General features: G+C 33.6%; 1 long non-coding RNA gene across 3 annotated transcripts in view; it reads left to right on the forward strand.

Moving 5' to 3' along the window:
• The window catches only part of LOC120884939 (uncharacterized), a 172,123-nt gene that overhangs the window by 20,642 nt on the left and 130,497 nt on the right, over window positions 1–20,984 (forward strand). For 2 of the 3 annotated variants that reach the window (XR_013428851.1, XR_013428852.1), the window contains exon 3: window positions 1,084–1,179. The exons of the other annotated variant lie outside the window; for it this stretch is intronic. This is a non-coding gene — a long non-coding RNA (uncharacterized LOC120884939). Of the gene's footprint in view, window positions 1–1,083; window positions 1,180–20,984 lie in introns of those variants that run through there. 3 annotated transcript variants of the gene reach the window in all.

Consider the following 20,984-nt stretch of genomic DNA (forward strand, 5'->3'; position numbering starts at 1 on the left):
AAGCATTGCAACTATAACAAGTTTACAGCTGGAGAGAACTCAGGGTCCCCCTGATTTCAACTTAATACACCTTCTTCAGCTTGGTGGCCATGTTTCCATCAAGCTATAGTAGCCCAGTTCAGAGTTTGGTCTAGTAAGATTCAAATTATTTTATTTATTTATATTTTTTGAGTATATATTTTACTCCAACAGTATTTATTATCAATTTCAAAGTACTTTCCCCCACTAAGGTTTTATTTTTTTAATTTTTAAATTTGTTCTAATTAACTATACATGTTAGTAGAATGCATTTTGACATATATGTGTAGGGGGTATAACTTCTTATTCTTTTTTACATGATGTGGAATTTCATTGGTTGTGTAATAATGTATGCACATAAGACAGTAATGACTGATTCATTCTACTACCCAAATTATTTAATTCAAAACCCTATACTTGATTACTAGATCTATCAAGTAGCCAGAACCATAGTTCCTAGGGAGAATATGGCAGAGAGTGGACATGGGTTAGGATAGAGGAGTACAAGTGGAAATGGGGATCATAGATTACAGAAAGCAATTATAAGCAGAGAGAAAAAAATAGGAATAAAATTCTGCAGGGAAGAATTCAACTTGGCATTGGTAATAATGAATGTTGCCTGAGGTTTTCAACCATAGCTGTTCATTGATTTTACTTAAAAAAAAAAAAAATCCTAGGCCCTGGGTTCAAGACCACAGCCTATTTACATTCAATCATTATATGAAAAGAAATTGGAATGTGCATCCCTTGTTCCAAGGGGCCAATCAGGCATATCTAGAAAATGCACCCCTTCTCAGAAAATTTAGCCTAGTCTCCAGGCTTCTATTTTTCTCAATCACTGAGAATCCTTTTACAGTGAACAACTGTCTTTGGAAGCCCCATCAGGTCCCTGTCTAGAACAGATCAAGTTGAATCTCTCAGGAGGGGAGAAAAATTAGGAAACAGTATTTAAAAAAAAATCTCCCAAGATAGTCACACTGGAAACGAGGGTTGAAAATTCTGAAACAAACACCAGGTAAAGGAGATCACAGTACTTTACTCATTCTCCATTCATTCATTTGGCAGGTAGTGAATGTATATTTAACATATATACTTTCAAGAATACAAAGTTGATGCACTTTTCTGCAGTGATGAGACTTCTTTTGAAGGTTTATGTAAAGGTAAGTATTTCTACACATTTTCTACACATGGTGATGGTATCCCACAATCTCTGAGAAATAAGGTAACTTCTTCCACACTGAACATGTAACACTATCCTCTTATGATCAGTAACCAACTTCTAGCTCTGCTGGGTGTTTCCTTTCAAGGTGACCCTGAATCAGTAGCTATAAAGGGACTGACATAATGAGCAACATATGTCCAGAGAAAAGCATTCCATCCTCCTACCCCATCCAGATTTAAGACCTCAGCCCTAAAATTGCCTATCAGCAGAAGGATTAAACTTCCTGGTGACAGATACAGAGATAAAGTTATTAGAGAGTTTATGGCATTCCAGAATAGATACCAGCATTCTGGGGAATGATTTACTTTATTCCACTGTAGCTGATAGAAAAAGCCTTCATTACCACCCAAGTGGACTACCAGACTACAATAAGAATAAATAACAAATTAAAAAAAAAACAGGTTTTGACTTGGGTATATAGCTCAGTTGGTAAAGTGCTTGCCTCACATGTACAAGGTCTTAGGTTTGATCCCCAGCACCACAAAAACAACAAAAAGAACAGATTTTGAATCATTTTATGACCAGAAAAATGATATTATTTCCTGAAACTTTGCCACATTTCCAATAATACAGTGATACCCACTGTTTACAGTTTGGTATATTTTCTTGTTTAATTAATATGTATCAGATAGTATAGGCATTTTGTAGTCTCTATTTATTTAACATCATGAGTGTTATATTTCCTCAAATGTGCTATTAAAACACGAAATGTGCTATTAAAACACGATATTGCTGGGTGTGGTAGCACTTGCCTATAATCCTAGCAGCTCAGAAGGCTGAGGCAAGAGGATTGCAAGTTCAGATTCAGCCTCAACAACTTAGCACGCCTCTAAACAACTTAGCAAGACCCTGTGTCAAAACAGAACATTAAAAAGGGGCTGAAGATGTGACTGTGGTTAAGCAACCCTGGGTTTAATTCCTGGTACCAAAAAAAATTATATTAAGTTGCTAAGTGACACAGCATGGTTCAGGTTATAATATGTATGTTGTTAAACAATTATCCAAATTAAAAAAAAAAAAATTTGTCTCCACCAAGAATGGAAGTATGCTTTTTCCTTCTACTCGTTTCATCATTCTGGGGTTTTTTTAAACATTTTTTTCCAATTTTTGAGTTATTATTTTATGCTTCTGTGCTTTTTACTTTTTGTTTCTAGTAAGAAATTTTTTCATTTGCTTATTAATCTTGGTTCTTCTGTACATAATTGAAAACATGCATTTGACTGATTTCAATGTTTTTGATAATTTTTATTGTTGATTTAGAATAACATTTAAAGTAGGAATTTATTCTGTTTTTATCATATACTACATTTTCCATTTTACTTTTAAATTTAACTTATGTATTCTTTAGAATAGAAAAAAAATCACCCATTCACTTTGCTTTTTTAACCTGTGAATTTATACAACACACACACAAACACACACACACTCATTTAATTTTCATTTTTCAATGTAAAAAATGGGGATTGAACCCAAGGGTACTTTGCAATTGATTTAAATACTCAGTCCCCTTTATATTTTGGGTCAAGTTCTCACTAAATTGCCCAAACTGGACTCAAACTTGTAATTCTCCTTTCTCAGCCTCCCAAGTCACTAGGATTATAAGCATGTACAATTGCACCTTATAGTACATTCATATTTTTAAATTAATTATATAATCCATTCTAGAATTTATCATGATGAATATTAGGAGGTACAGCTATAGTTTTATTATTTTTAACTTCTTATTTTAGTTTACAAATTTGCCTGTTTTACCAATTCATACTATATTATCTGTGTCCTAAATTAAATTATTGCTTCCCTAGAATAGGTCTGTTTCTAGTTCATTGATCTGTTTTTCAATTTTGAGGTCGAATTTTAAGATTTATGAGGGTCAGTTTTCTTCATTCTCTTTTTCTTTTCAGTATTTTTTATCTATTATTTGTTTTTTCAGGTTCATTTTGGGATAATTTAGTTAAATCCTTTCCCTATCACCACCCCACCACTCAGTGACATTTTGATTTAAGAAATTATGTTCTTCTAATATTTATTGATCCTCACTCTACTAGAATATTATAAATGCAAATCTTTCAGATTAATTTAATTATGTTAACATGAGCATGAGCCACAAGAGAGTATAGCTCAGTTACATTTTTGAATGCAGAGGTAAGATCCTTTACATTAAAAAATGAAAATTGAATATACATGACTCCTGCTCCTGGTAATGATAGACTAACATGAGCTGAGTGTTTCCTCTTGCCTGACAAACCAGAAAAGTGGACAGAATATATGAAAAACATACTCAGGAAGGTAGAGGGAAGATTGAGCCCATGAAGTAGATATATATGTTTAAAAAGCGAAGAGAGGGGTGAAAGATGGTGAAGTAGAGAAGGCTGCATTCCAGGCTGCGTCATGGTGTGAGATCAAGATAGTAGAAATACAGCTTCTCAGTGAAGTGGGTGAAAGACAGATTTCACTGGGATTTAGTACTGGACACTCAGAGCAGCTTGGGGAATCAGAAGGTTGGATACAATAAAGTAAGAAGCCACAGGCCTAAGCTTACCCACCACCAACAAAGAGAGGCAGAAAAGAGGAAGCCACATTTCAGACATTGCCACCTTGGGTCTTGATGCAGAGAAATCTAAGATCAAAAACACTGCCTTAACTTATCTAACCTAAAAGGCAGAAAATTGTGCAGATCCTTGTCAAGCATACTTGGGTGTTAAATAAACGTACTCTCCACCTTGACTGAAGGCAGAGACTGAGGCTTTGCATTCATTTTGGAGCCATTTTGGGTGAGCACATCCCAGTGACATTTGAGGGACTCAGGAGATCATAAAAGAGCAAATAAATAAACCACAAATAGGCACCTTATCAAGGGATAGAGGGGTGTGTGGCATAGCACAAGAGTAAAAGGGTGTGGAGTGGAATCTTCCTAGGGGGAACACAAGTTGGAAGGGCAGAGAAGGCCATTACATCCTAGTAAAGGGAACAATACAACAAGATATAACCACAGTAAACATTTATGTCCCAATGTTAATGCCTCAATTATATGGAAAAAGTACTCCATGGAATTAAATTCCACATAGACCCCGACACAATAATACTGGGAGATTTCAGTACACCCTTACCACCAATAAACACGGACATCAAAACAAAAAATCAACTAAGAATCTCCAACCTAAACAATATTAAAATCCAAATGGAACTAACAGACATCTACAAAATATTCTACCATGAAACAGCTGAATGTATCTTCTTCCAGCTGAGGATGGATGTTTTTCAAAAAATAGTTCATATTGTAAGACACAAAGCAAATTTTAACAAATATAAAAATATTGATATAATCTCATGTATCCTATCAGATTATAATGGAATGAAGCTAGAAATCAACAGATAATAATAGAATCCACATAAAGTCATCGAAATTGAACAATATTCTCTTAAATAAAGAATAGATCAAAGAGGAAATGAGAAAAGAAATCAAGAAATTCTTAAAAATAAATGAGAATAAAGATACAACATATCAAAATCTCTGAGACAGTATGAAAGCAGTTCTGGGGCCAAATTTATAGCACTGAGTGCCTACATTAAAAAATCAGAGTGATGCCAAATAAATATGCTTATGCTCCACCTCCAGGCCTTAGAAAAGGAACAACAAACTAACTTTCAAACCAGTCAAAGACAGGAAATAATTAAGATCAGAGCTGAAATCAATGAAATTGAAAATACGAAAATAATAAACAGGATCAATGTAAGGAAGAGTGGGCTCTTTGAAAAGATTAATACAATTGACAAAACTAACCAAAAGAAAGAGTAAGAAGAAGCAAATCAAGAAGATCAGAGATGAAAAAGAAGATATCACCATAGAACCTCTGAAATCCTGAGGATTATCAGATCCTATTTTGAAAATTCATACTCCAATAAACTGGAAAATCTGGAAGACATGAACAAATTTTTAGACTCATATAACCTGCCCAAGTTGAACCAGGAAGATATAGAAATCCTAAACAGACCAATATTAAGTAATGAAATTGAAACAACATTTAAAAGCCTTTCAGGAAAAAAATGTTGTGGACCAAATAGATTCTCATTTGATTTTTATAGGACTTTACAGAAGGACTAACACCAGTCTTTCTCAAATTATTACATAAAGTTGAAGGAGAGGAAACACTCCCAAATACTTTTTATGAAGTTAGTATAACCCTGATACCAAAACCAAATAAAGATGCATCAGGGAAACTACAGACCAATATTCCTGATGAACATTGATGCAAAAATCCTTAATAAAATATTAACAAGGTGCATTAAAAAACATATGAAGAAAATAATCAAGTGGATTTCATTCCAGGGATGCAAGTATGGTTCATATTGAAATTAGTAAATGTGCATCCTCACTTAAACAGAATGAAGAACAAAGCTCACACGATCATTTCAACAGATGCAGGCAAGGCCTTTGATAAAATCAACACCCATTCATGTTAAAAATTGCTGGAAAAGCTAGAGATTGAAGGAACTTAACTCAATATCGTAGAGGTCATTTATGAAAAACCCAAAGCCAACATCAAACTACATGGACAAAAGTATGTCCATAAAATTCAGGACAGAAAAGGCTGTCCATTTTCAGCACTCCTATTCAGTTTCCTCAAAACTTCAGGAAATCAGGCAAGAAAAGGAAATCAAGGGGATAAGAAAAGAAGAAGTCAAACTATCTCTGTTTGCTAACAATATGATTCTATATGCAGTGGATCCAAAAATCACCACCAGAAGACTTCTAGAGTTTATAAGTGAATTTAGCAAAGTAACAGAATACAAGATCAGCACCTATAAATCAATAGCTTTTCTGTACTTCAATAGTGATTGGGTAAAGGAAGAAATCAGGAAAACCATCCCAATCACAATAACATAAAGATAATACTTGGGAATTAATCTTACCAAGGAGGTCAAAGAGCTCTACATTGAAAATCATAGAACACTGAAGAAAGAAATTGAAGAAGACCTTACAAGATTGAAAGACCTCCCATGTTCTTGGATAGCCAGAATTAATATTGACAAAATGGCCATATTACCAAAGCAATATATGATTTAATACAATTCCCATCAAAATATCAATAACATTCTTCACAGAATTAGAATGAAACAAATCTTAAATTCACTGGAATAAAGGGGACCTAGAATAGTCAAAGCAATAATAAATAAGCAAAGTTAAGCAGGAAGCATAACAATACCTGTTCTGAAATTATACTACAGAGCTGTAGTAAAAAAAAAAAAAAGCAGTATAGTATTGTTACCAAAATAGATATAAAGTCCATTGGAATAAAATAGAAGACACAAGAGACAAACCCACAAACATGTAACCATCATATTTGACAGGGTGCCCAAAATATATCTTGGAGAAAATACAGCATTCTTAACAAATGGTGCTGCAGAAACTGGATAGCTATATGTAGAAAAATAAAATTAGATTCTCTCAAATTGAAATGTATCAAAGACTTAGGAGTTAAACCAGAAATCTTGCGACTGTTAAAAAACAAAGGGTCAATACTCCATCAAATAAGTGCTGGCACAGACCTTCTTTAACAAGACTCCTAAATCACAAAAAATAAAACCAATAATCAATAGGTGAGATGTCATTAAATTAAAAACTTCTTTACAGCTAAGGAAATGATTAAGACATGAAGAGAAAGCCTAAAAATGGGAGGGAGAGAATCTTGGCCAGCTACTCTTCTAATAGGAGATTAATATCCAGAAGATACAAAGAAATCAAAAAACTTAACACCCCCAAAACAACAACAACAACAACAACAACAACAAAATGCCAAAACCCAATCATTATATGGGCAAGAGGCTATACAGAAACTTATCAAAAGAAGAAACACAAATAGCCAACAAATATATGAAAAAATGTTCAGTATCTCTGACAATCCATGAAATGAAATTAAAATTAAAATGTGGTTTCAATTTTCATTTTTATCTTACTCCACTCAAAATTGCAATGATCAAGAATAGGAGCAATAGTAAATGCTGATGAGGTTGTGGGAAGAAAGAAACACTTGTACATTGTTGGTGGCGACCACAGACTAGTAAAACCATTCTGGAAAGCAGTATGGAGATTCCTCCAAAAACTAAGGATGGAACCCTCATATGACAGAGCTCTCCCACTCCTGGGTATTTTCCCAAAAGATCTGAAATCAGAATACTACAGCATCATAGCCACATCAATGTTTATAGTAGCACAATTTACAATAGCTAAATTATGGAATCAGCCCTGATGAATGGATTAAGAAACTATATATATATATATATATATATATATATATATATAAAATAATGGCATTTGCTCTTAAATGGGTAGAAATGGAAAATATCATGCTAAGTGAAGTAAGACAACTCAGAAACTCTAAGATTAAATGTTTTATCTCATATGCAGAAGCTAGAGTAAAATAAAGGAAAGGGGGAGAGAACGATAAGTTACATAGGAATCAATGAAGTACAAATTAATAGTCAAGTGAAAGGAAGTATAGTAGAGGAAGGAGAAAGAGGAGGAGAATGGGAGGGAAAAGGGGGAATCATGAACTGACATAAATTTCCATGTATGTATGAGTTTGTTGGGATAAAACCAACCACAAATTATAATCATGAAGCTCTAATACAAAAATAAATAAATAATAATTAAAAAAGACCCAATGGTAACTTCTACAGATGAAAATTTTAATTAATAACAGACTAAATACTTACAAAGAATTTATTAATCAACTTGAAGACATGCAATAAAAACTATACATAATGAAACATGCTTAAGTATTGAAAAAAAATGAAGAGATTATCAATTAGTTGTAGGACATTATCAAACTACCTAATACATGTGCAATTGAAGTCCCTAAAGTAAAATAGGGGTAGGAAAGTGTTTGAAATAACAATGGGTGAAAATTTTTCAAATTTGACAAAAAGCTACAAACCTACAGATCCAAGAATAGAGAATCTAAGAAATGGATAAAGCTAGACTGAGTCATATAATAATCAAGTTGCTTAAAATTAGAGGTAAATAAGAAAAAATTTTAAAAGCTGTGAGATGAAAAAACTATACATTATATAAGTTCCCCCTTTTCCAAAAAATCTGGTGATATATTTAGAAAATTTATTATCAAAATGCAGGATGACAAATACATATCATTCTTTCAAAAGTTGTTTAAAACCCAGTACCTTCTGTTTCTTATAAAATGTTTTACAGATTAAGAAGAAAGATTTTTTTTCAGTCCATGAACATGATTTTAAAAAAGTGACATACCATGAATATGGGAATGCCAGTTTTCTCCTAATCATCACATGTGTTAAAAAAGAATGATGTCATACTTTGTATCCAACAAGAGAGATGAAAAATTGTGCTTTATAAGTGTAATATGAATTGTAATGCATTCTGCTGTCATATATAATAAATTAGAAAAAAGAAAATAAAATTAAAAAATAAAGAATGATGTCATAATGCTAGGCTTTTTGTATCTTTATTTTATTTTATTTTTTATTTATTTTTTTTTTTTAAAGAAAGAGTGAGAGAGGAGAGAGAGAATTTTTAATATTTATTTTCTAGTTCTTGGCGGACACAACATCTTTGTTGGTATGTGGTGCTGAGGATCGAACCTGGGCCGCACGCATGCCAGGCAAGGCGCGCTACCGCTTGAGCCACATCCCCAGCCCTGTATCTTTATTTTGAGCTGGCTTCCTTGTTCTATCTTCTATTTGGATCTGAATTAGCAAAATAGATTGAATTTCACAACCAAATCTGTTACAAATTCTGGCATGTATAAATAATAAATTTAGTTTTTTCAAATAGTGAATATTTGAAACTATTTCCTGATAAGTGTATTAACTGGGATTTATATTTCCTATACATTTTTTACTCTTCAGAGATTATAGGTGTGTATCACCATGCCTGGCTTCAGTACTCTCTGTAATAGCCAAGAAATGGAATCAGCCTAAGTGTACATCAATGGATAAATGGGTAGAGAAAATGTGGTATGTGTTCACAATGGAATACTGTTCAGCCATAAATAGAGTAAAATTCTGTCATTTGTAATAGTAGAGATGCAACTGTAGATTAGGTAATATTTGCCTGGCACAGAAAGACAAACATCACACAATCTCACTTTTATGTGGCACCTAAAAAAGAGTTGATCTGATAGAAGTACAGAGTAGAAAAGAAGTTCAGCAGATTAGACAAAGGGGAATGAAGGGAAGGGAGGAAGGAAAAGAGTAGGAAAGAGAGTGGAATGATTCTGACATAATTTTCCTATATATATATGAATATATCACAGTGAATCTCAACATTGTGTCTATCCTAATTAGAAAAGATGTACTCCATGTTTTTATAAATATGTCAAAATATACTCTACTGACATGTGTAACTAAAAAGAGCAAAAATTTATAAAAGAATTAGAGAGTAGAAAGGCGATTACTAGAGACTTAAAAGAGTAGAAGTAGGGAAGAGATGATGAATTTTTGGTCAATGAGTAATAAGTTAGGAGCAAGAATTTATGGTAGGCTATTGCACAGTTGGGTCACTATCGATAACAATTACATACTGTGAATTTCTAAAAGTTAGAAGAAATTTTTTTTTTGTAAATTTTCACCACATAGAAATGTTAAGTGTTTGAGGAATTAAAAATGCTTAACCTGATTAACCTTGTAATGTATACACATATCAAAACATATCAGGGTGTGCCATTAGTGTGTTCAATTTCTATATTTCTATGTATCAATTACAAAATAAGATTAAAAAATATTAAAATATAGTATGATAAAATATATTTCCCTTTCTTAAAGTCTGTTATCAGCCAGTCTGGTTTCTTCTTCTTTTAAAGTTATTCCAGCATCCTCAAAAGACCGTGGCTACAGTAAAACATGTCTTGTCATGGGTAATGATATATATCTATTAGATCTGTTGATAATTTTTTTCTATATTTTAATAAATTACTTTTGATTCTATCCCTGTATCTTTTCTACTTGTCTTCGGATTGACATTCAACATCACATCTTGAAGTGGAATACTTTTTTATTCTAATGAATGTCTCTGACCTGCAGTGGCTCTGAACCACGTAATTCAGTGAGAACCTCTGCTTAAGAGCTATGACTAGAGTGATTCAACAGAAAGCTGCAGCAGGGAACACTCTTGTCACAGGACTCACCGTCTTCTCTCTCATCTGTGTCATGGTCTAGTAATGAAATCCCACCATCTCTAGAGTTTATTGAGAGTCCAGCAGAGTAACTTACAGTAATATTGACAAATACCACACTTTTGCCTCTCCAGCTTCTTGGAGTTTGATATGACCATATTGGCTTTGGCCAATGAAATATGATCAGAAGAAGTGATGTTTGTCTGTTTGGGGCATGATAGTTCACATTTCAATTTCCTTTGAAGAGATTATGGCAACCCAAGGCAGGATATGGAGTTTTATCCCAAGTGGGTCTCTGAGTGGTAACAATGAGCAGAGCTCCTCTGTTGACCCATTTTGGAGACTACTGTAGTAATAAAAACATGCTTTCTCTGTTAAGTGAAAGCATGTTTTTATTACTGGATTTTTTTTGGATTGATTATTTCTGCTGTTTATCCTAGCTTATCCTATCTGAGATACTTGCAGTATTTTGAGTATTTAAACATCATTACAACAAAAGAATTTCCTGAGTTTTAAGATTTAAGTCATGAGAGGCTTTTCAATTTCACTCTATCTTTGTGTTATCTTTAGCAAGATTGTAAGACTATCAAATCTTATCTCCCATGATGAGATTGGCTCTGGAACCCTTTCAAAAAGTCTGCATGACTTTCAAACCCTTGACTTACTACTCAACAAGTAAGCGAGTTACCGTCACTTTATATTTCCTGGTTTTCTGTAAAATGGAGAGAGTGATTTCTCTTCCCTCATGGGATTGCTTAAGGATGAATGAGTTAACACTTAAAATACTGAGACAAGTGGATATTCCAGAGGAAGATCTCACCAAACATCTGCTATTACTACGCATTTTATCACCAGCAGCAGTTTTTAACAGAACCTCTTGCATGAATTTTATTGATTTTTTTTTGATGGAGCAAATATGTTCTGCCAATTAACACACACCACACACACACACACACACACACACACACACACATACTATACTTTGGGGGTGGGGGCAAGTCTTATACAACACTTCAAAAATAGTTTTTACATTTATAGTGCCTGGGCAGAAACTTCTGGAAACTGTAGTGGAGAGGCAGCAAGTATGACACTCCTGGATAGTTCTCCCATTGGTCTCCTTTTAAGTGTCTGAGAACAAATGATGCAAATGCTGCTTGAATGGTCCCAAATCTCAAACTTCTTCTGCTTTACCTGTTTCTGTCCTCAACTTGTATAAAAAGCTCTTGGTCTGAAAATTCTGCTGCAGACTCAATACTTCTACCTAAATATGTTACATCAGATGTGCCTTAGCTCTGTGAGTTCAAATTTGTCTTAAAATTCCCTCCCAAACCATTTTGGTCCCATATTCTCCTTCTCCTGCAGTCTTCTAAAGGTTCTCATAATCTCAGGGTGAAGAATAAACTACTTAATGTCATCAAAGTATTGTATGGTCTTCTTCCTGGATGACTTTAAATGCCCCTTACATCTATTTCTTCTAACTCCCAGCAATATTTTTAGCTCCTAAACTTGTCCTCTCTCATATCTCTAACTTTTGTAAAATAATGCTTCAGTTTTGTTAATGAAATCTTTTCATCTTTCAGGTCTCAGATAAAACATCCCTTCCTCTAGGTACTTCTATAAGAAATGTCTACTCTCTGCTCATTTCAATTATGGTTATTTACTTTCTGGTTAGACATTTTATACCTGAAGGTATGCCTGCAATATTTGATTCAATGCCAAGAAAAAAAGAAAAAAAACATTATATTCTATGGATCCATGGAAGTCAGAAGAGGGTGAAAAAAAATTGCTTTTTCCTTTGTGTTGCCTAAACCTCAGCTAGGTATCTCTTAGCACTATTCTAAACTCTCTCTCTCTCTTTGCTTTTCTCCCCACATGGCACCATCTTTTGTATATCCCTGTGCTCTTGTCTCCAGGGAGATAGAATGGCAGTAGCCCCTTGGTTTTGTTGTAGGAGGAGGTTCTGGGTCTTCCAGATATTTTTAGAGGAAATTACTTATAAAAAATGTTTTCCTTGTTAATATTGCCATGAATTTGTTTCTATGTCTATTCCTTCCTTATACACTCTCACAAGCAAAATCTTACTGGATAAGAGAAACTGTGGAGAGAGAATATGAAAGGAAGGAAGGAAGAGAAATAAAAAAAATAAGAAGAGAAATAAAAAAATCCCATCCTAAGTGCTATATACTTAAGTATTATAATGAGTCTTAATCTATTTAGCTGAAAATAGCTTGCCATCCCCAGTAGACTGGAATGTGAATCAAACAAAATATATTTTTCCTCACTACCATTGTATAGCTAGTGCATAGCACACTGCCTGGAAATAAGGGTTTGCTGAATATCTGATAAATATGAAATGATTTCTCCATCCTCTTTTAAAACATTCTAATAATAGATTTAAAAAGCTATGAACAAAATACGTATCCTATATCTAAAATAATTTAGTTTGTGGTTTGTAACTTAGGAGACCCTAAGAATAGTATTTCTTATTTGATTCATACTTTAACACTTACGGATTTAATTATCAGTAGAGCATGCAAATTCTATTCCCTTAAATCGTAGGTGGTTCTCTGGTGTGTTTGGCCCATATAATGACAAATATGGTCATTTTTTATTATGATTCTTACTCTCAAGTTTGAGGACACATTGTGTGCTGTGATTTGGGGGAATAATAAATTAAGAAACAAAATGTGTAGCTTTGTCCTTTTTGACACCTAGTATCTGGTGACTGACAGTTTAATAGGAAATTCTGGCAGAGCTTGCCCTGGATCATAAGACTCATGTCAGTTGCTTGGCTCAAACATCTAATATACTACTCCAGTAAGTGGATATTTATTTGAATGTGCATCAGTGGGCAAAGCTCAAAATTCTACTTTGTTTTTGTTTTCCTCTCTTTTTTAACTTGGCATTTTCCATGTCCACAGTGGCAAAGTGTGTCCCTGGGCTGCTGTGAGTTTTTCAGATTCTCCCTGGATCTGGTGTGAGTTTGCAGCTGTGCTGTTTGTTATAGGATCTTTTTTTTTTTTTTTTAATTTGGCTTGATTAAGATCTTCTTAGAGTAAAACAAATAAGAAAAGTAGGAAAAATAAAGAAAAAATACCATTAAAAGCAGTATTAATAATGCAAATTATCTTGGTTTAATAGGGCTGATATTCAGGAGATTTCATTCCAGCTTACACTGTGCCACAACTTCCTACTCCTTTTTCCTTTTTTTTTTTGTACATTTACTAATAATAACAGTACCTGATTATCAATGCTAACATAATATAAAAGTACTTTTGTGTTATGAACAAGTGTTCCCTTTCAAGTAAAAAAAAAAATAAAACAGCGCCGTTTTTCTAATTTCAGTGCTTTCACGGGGATTGTCTTTGTCTTTTTAATAAAACACTTAAAATATCTATTCATTTTAAGGAACACTAAAATTTAGATGTTCTTTTAAGCCTTTATATGAGTATGATTGGCAGTTTAAAATTTTATGTTATCAATTTTTCTTTCAATGTTTTCATCCATTTAATAAATGTTCATTATATATAAGGCCTATGTTTAAAAAACAAAACATGGATTATCATGTATTTGACAAAATCAAATATATAAATCAGATCATAGGAATTGCAACTCAACTTTTAATATCTTTAAGAAATGTCATTGGTAAAGAGAAATTAAAACTTAAATAGCTATAGCTATTCTTTTGAGTTTTTATGGGTGCATTATAATTGTACATAATAGTTTGATTGACTGTTACATATTCATACCTGCAAACATAGCAAAATTTAGTTAATTTTATTCCCTAGTACCTTCCCTTTCTTCCTCTTTCCCTCTGCTCCCTTTGCTCTACTGTTCTCCTTTCTATTTTCATAAGATCCCCCTGCGCATTTATTTTTTTTGTTTTTTTTTTTTTTGCTAATTTCCACATACAAGAAAAAACATATGACCCTTGATTTTCCAAGTCTGGTTTATTTCACTTAACATATGTTCTCAAGTTCTACCCATTTTCCTGCAAATAATATAATTTCATTCTTTATGACTAAATAAAACTCCATTTTGTGTGTGTGTGTGTGTTTAGTGTCCTAATATACAATACATGTGTGTGTGCTATAAATATAGGTATTCATGTATTGCTGTGTTCAAGGATACGATGTATGCTGACTTTAATTCTTTCAGATACATATGAGGAGTGGCATAGTTGGGCCATAAGGTGAGTCCATTCCTGATTTCAGTAGTGTTCTGATATACAATCCCACCAACAATATATAAGTGTTCATTTTCCCCCCATTATCATCAGCACTTACAATTGTTTACATTCTTAATGATTGCCATTCCAGAGAAAGTGAGATGAAATCTCAGTGTAGTTTTGATTTTTATTTCCCTAATTGCTAAGATGTTAATTTTTTTAATATATTTGTAGGCCATTTGTATTTCTTCTTTTGAGAAATGTGTTTAAGCAGAATTAATATTGTCAAAGTGACCATAGTACCAAAAGTGCTATACAGATTAATGCAATTCCTAATAAAATTCAAATGATATTCTTCATAGAAATAGAGAAAGCAGTCATGAAATTCATTTGTAAATATTAGAGGCTCAAAACACCCAAAGCAATACTTAGCAAGAAAAGTGATGCAAAAGGCATCACAATACCAGACCTTAAGTTATTCTACAGAGCTATAGTCACAAAAATGGCATGGTACTGGCACACACACAAAAACCCAAAACCAACCAACCAAACTAACAAAAAAAAAAGAAAACCAATGGAACAAAATATAAGACACAGACAAACCCACAGAAGTACAGTTATCTCATACTAGACAAAGGCACCATAAATATACACTAGAGAAAAATAGCTTCTTTAATAAATGGTGCTGGGAAAACTGGAAATCCATATGTAGTAGAATGAAATTGAACCCCTATCTCTCACTCTGCAAAAAACACATTTCAAAGTGCATTAAGGACCTAGACATTAGATTAGAGACCCTGGGTCTACTAGAAGAAAAAGTAAGCCCAAATCTCTTTTAACAGTTTGCCTTAGAAACCAACTTCCTCAACAAGACTTCTAAAGTACTAGAAGTAAAATAAATATGAATAAATGAGATAGTATCAAACTAAAAATCTTTTTCATAGCAAAGAAAACAATCAAGAACATTAGGAGAGAGCTTTCAGAATGAGAGAAGTCTTTGCTACCTGTACCTCCAATAGAGCATTAACCTCCAGGATATACAAAGAATTAAAAAAAAAAAAAACTCAACACCAAAAAAACAAACAAAAAAAACAAACAAGCACACACACACCAAAACAAAAACCAAATAACCCAATCAATAAATGGGCAAAGGAACTGAACTGGCAATTCACAGAATAAGTATTAATGGTCAAAAATATATAAAAAAAAGTTCAACATCTCTAGTAATTTGAGAAATATAAGTTAAAACTACACTGAAATTCTATCTCACTTCAGTCAGAATGGCAATTATCAAGAATATAAGTAACAATAAATGTTGGCAAGGTTGTGGGGAAAAAGGTACACTCAGACATTGCCGGGGGTACTGCAAATTTGCGCAACAACTCTGGAAAGCAATATGAAGATTCCTCAGAAAAATTGGAATGAACAACCATTTGACCCAGTTATCATACTTCTCAGTATACACCCAAAGGATATGCATACTACAGTGGCACAGCCACATTAATGCGTATAGAAACTCAATTCACAGTAGCTAAGCTACGGAACCAAACTGTATTCCCTTCAAAAGATGAATGGATAAAGAAAATGTGATTATATATGTTTTAGTCAGCTTTTTTGCTACTGTGAGTAAAAGATCTGACCAGAACAATTTTAGAGAAGGAAAAGTTTGAGGGCTCACAGTTTCAAAGGTCTTAGTCCATAGAAGGCCAGTTCCATTTCTCAGGGCTCAAAGCAGAGGCAGAACAGCTTGGTAGAAGTGTGGTAGAAGGAACCAGCCTACATGATGAACAGAAAGCAAAGAAAGACTCTACTCTCCAGATATAAAATATATACTCAATAGTCACTCCTCTAGTGAACCACTTTCTCCAGCCACACACCACCTGCCTCTGGTTATCACTCAGTTAATCCCATTGGGATTAATTCACTGATTAGATTAAGGCTGTAACCTAATCATTTCTCTTCCAAAACTTGCATTGTCTTACATGTGACTTTTGGGGAATGCCCTATTTTAAAAAATAACAATACACATGGAATATATTCAGCCATAAAGAAGAATGAAATTATGGCATTTGCTGGCAAATGCATGGCACTGGAGACTTTCATGCTAGGTGAAATAAACCAATTCCCTAAACCAAAGGCCAAATGTTCTCTCTGCTATGTGGATGCTAAAACACAATGGGGGCAGGCATAGAAGTTCACTGGATCAGACAAAGGGGAATGAAAATAAGGGAGGATGATGAGAATAGAAAGACAATAGCATGTTTCACACATAACTTTTCTATCTTCATATGTGTATACATGACCAGTAAATCTTTACATAATGTACAACTGCAAGAATGGGATCCTAATTAGAGTAAGTTATATTCCACGTATGAATGATATGTCAAAATACACTCTATTGTCATGTATATCTAAAAACAAAAACAATTAAAATATTAAAAAAACTAAAGTGTTTATTGAATTGACTTTAGTTTTTGGTGTGATAAGTTTTTGAGCTCTTTATATAGTTTGAATATTAATACTCTGTCAAAATTTTCTGGCAAAGATTTTATTCCAATCTGCAGGTTTTCCCTTTATATTTTAATTGTTCCCTTTCCTGTGCAGCTTTTTAATTTGCATATCTTATTATTTATTAGAAGTGACTCCCAGCCATAATCTTATTACCCCAAAATAACTACTATTACAAAATGTTAATACAATCTGCCATGTATACACTCACAGTCTCAAAAAATGTATCTCACCCTTTGTAAATTTCAACTAAATTTTTAAGATCATCATCCTTTTTTTTAAACTAAATTCTTCTACATAGCATTAGTGTGGAAAAAATATTTGTGTCAATATTTCATAATTGATTTCACTATTTTCCTATTCTTTGAAGCTTGGGATATCGCCGATGTGCTATTATCAACAATAGTGAGTCAAGCTTTCCTGCATTTATTTTGACACTCTATTTTTAACAAAAAGTCTGTTTGCTTTTAACGCTTAGAAAGATCTGGGTATTTTGTTGGTAAAAAGGCATACTTCTCAGAAGACACTGAAATCTCTGGTGGAGAAAATATGTTAGATGGGAATAAAGCAGAACAATTAGTTCTAACTAAAGACAACAGTTTTAGATAAATGTCAGGTAGATCATAATACAGTAGTCCCCATTTATCTGTGATATTATTTTCCATTGTTTTAGTGACTCAAAGTCGTGTGGCATTGGTGCTCATCCACCTAAGTACATCAGCCTGGAGATGGCTTCCCCTCTCATAGACAGGCAGCTGATTTAAGTTCCTGGAGTCAGGTAATACTTCAGCTTATGGTTGGGTATTATTCTTTAATCCAGTCTGCCAGTCTATGTCTTTGGATTGATAAGTTTAGAACATTAATGTTCATGGTTATTATTGAGACATATTAGTGTTCCTGGTCATTTTGGTTTAGTTCTAGTTTTTAATTTGAATTTATTTCTCCTTTGATTGACTATTCCTTTAGTGTAGTTCTTTCCTTGGCTGGTTTTTACTCTTTTTTTTTTTTTCATTTCATCTTCATGGAATATTTTGTTGATAATGAAGTGCAGGTTTTCTGGTTGCTAATTCTTTAATTTTTGTTTATCATGGAGGGTTTCTATTTTATCTTCAAATATGAAGCTTAATTTTGCTGGATATAGGATTCTTGTTTGGCATCCATTTTCTTTCAGAGATGGGTATATATTGTGCTAAGATCTCCTAGCTTTAAGGGTCTGGGTAGAGAAATGTAAATGTAAATCTAAATCTAAATGTAAACTGATATTTTTCTCTCACAGCTTTAAAAATTCTATCCTTATTCTGTATGCTAGGCATTTTCATTATAATGTGCCTTGATGTGGGTGTGTTATAATTTTGCACATTTGGGGATTTGCAAGCCTCTCCTATTTTAGTTTCCATTTCATTCTTTAGATTTGGGACATTTTCAGATTTTATTTCATTGAAAAGATTGTGTATTCCTTTTGTTTGTATCTGTGCACCTTCATCTATCCTGATAAATCTTAAATTTGGTCTTTTCATGTTATCCCATAATTCTTAGAAGTTCTGTTCATATTTTCTTAACATCTTCTCTCTACTCTACTTTAAGATTATATATTTTGTCTTCATTGCCTGAGGTTCTGCCTTCCAAGTGATCTAGTCTATTGGGAAGGCTTTCAATTGAATTTTAATTTGGTTTATTTTTCCTTTATTTAAAGTATTTATTTTCATTTTTTTCAGAATATTTATCTCTTTTGCTACCTGTATTTGCACTCTAACATCATCCTTTACTTCACAGATCATATTAACTAGCTATATTCTAAACTCTTTTTCTAACATTTCTTCCACCATGGTATTGGTGGATTATTGGAGTATCTTAGTTTGCTGGGAGTGATTTGTTTCTTTGCTTTACCATGTTGTTTGTGCATGTACCCATCTAACAGTATGGATCTGAAGTGATAGAATTTCTACCCTGTGGACTTATATTATCCCTGAAGGGAATAATATACCCTTCACTGTTTAGGGGGAGACAAATAATAACAACAACCAATGCAAACAATTTATAGCATTAAACTAAATAGTTTCTACTATGACATCTACCATGTTAATTTTCACAATAAACAGAAATGATATGATCAGTTATTGCCTATAATAAAAACAGTTTACAAAAGGGCTTACATTTTTCAAATGTGGACAGGGAGAGAACAGAAGTAATATAGGATATGATAATTATGAAGGTGGAGGAGAGAAGACAGAAAGTATAAGATTAAAGGGAGAGTGAGAGAACAATAGAGATTTACTGTTAGCAGAAGAAAAGATAATCCAGGGAAACAGATAGGTAGGAGAAAAAAAAAACATATAGAAAGCAAACTTTTTAAAACAAATTAAAAATAAAAATAAAAGAATACAAAACAAATCTAAAATATACTACTCAAAACACCATTGTTCATAAAAAAATAACTGGCTTCAAAAATACTAGAGATAAGAAAAAAATAGGAGACTATATAAATGTCCATGTACCATTAAGGTCACAATTGAACAGTGAAAAAGAATTTAAAGAAAAGTCTTGATGAAAAGTTAAAGAATTCTTTCTGTTGGAGTTCAAAATAGTCTCAGCTTCTCTTAGCAGTTTTAGATGGGGACCTCTGGAGTGCAATGTTTTACCCTCTGGATTGCAGGAGTGATCCAGGCTCCAGGCTCTTTGTTGAATGCTAATTGGCCTGGAGATTTTAAATCAGTGTATCTCCTGTGGGCAAAACTTGTTCCACAGTGGAAGACTTTACCCCGGGAATCTCCCCTGGGTTCCACTCATGTGGTTGGGGATCCAATTCTTAATCCTCTATGTCACCTACAGAACCCATGTTTCCTGGTCTCAGGTTCAGTCTCCAAACAATTTTTCAGTTCCCATCCTTGCAAGTTTCAGCCTGATGCATTTCTCCCAGTCAGTAGTTGGATTGGAGGGGTAGAGGTAGAGCTGGGTAGGTTTCTGCTTTCCAGCTGTCCCCTGTGTAAACCTTTCTCCACGTTCAATTTTCTCCTGGTCACTTAAATGCACACTATTTCATGCTGGGCCTGTATTTCCGGACAAGGTTAGGTTGCCATGCTTCCTCCATTGCTGAACCCTATAGCTGCAATTGCAAAATTGTTCCTTTCTTTGTCCTCCACATGCCTCCTAGAGAGATGGCAGCTTCTTTCTCCATACACAGATATCATGCAGCAAGTCCTTCAGGTTTTTTGGGCAGTGTCTTGATCTCTAAATAATCTCTAAACACTCCTCGGGGCTCCCCAAAATATGTTGCTTTAATTCCTTTATCCCTCTACTCTGCTCACAGAGGGAGCTCTCTGGCTGGAGCTTCAATCCCGGCCGGCCGTGGTAGCAGCTGTGCTGCTGGGGATTTTTTTCCTTATTTTACTATATCCAACCTCCTGTGTCCCCAGTCTGCTTAAACGTCCAGTTTTAGGTTCCAGTAAAGTCCCCCCATTTTTTTTTTTTGTTTACCTACCTTCTCCTTGTGGAGAAGCTGCCTGTCAGCTTTCTTGCAACCTGCTCTATTCTGCCATCTTGGATCTCTATCATTTCACATCTGAACCTTCTTGCATTGTTTCATGTGCAAGTTTTGGGGTACAGGTCATATCTAAAGCATAACACGACTTTACTGGACAATGTCAAAATGTATTGTGAGAGTTACCCCACTTCTCCACATTTTTGCTGATGCTTGTATTATTGATTTCTTCTTTTATCCATCTGGTAGGTTTAGAGTGAATTGTGTTGTGATTTTTTTTTTTGTATGAGTAGATATATTTTCTTTTTTATTAAATTGAAATTTTTGATATGTTTATAGGCCATATGTATTTCCCTTTCTGTGAAATGTTTTGCTATTTTTCCCTATTGACTTGTTATGTTTTTCTTACATATTCACAGGTGTTCTATATAAATTTGTTCATAT

The sequence above is a fragment of the Ictidomys tridecemlineatus genome, chromosome 12, assembly GCF_052094955.1.
Source record: "Ictidomys tridecemlineatus isolate mIctTri1 chromosome 12, mIctTri1.hap1, whole genome shotgun sequence".
Taxonomy (NCBI): Eukaryota; Metazoa; Chordata; class Mammalia; order Rodentia; family Sciuridae; genus Ictidomys; species Ictidomys tridecemlineatus.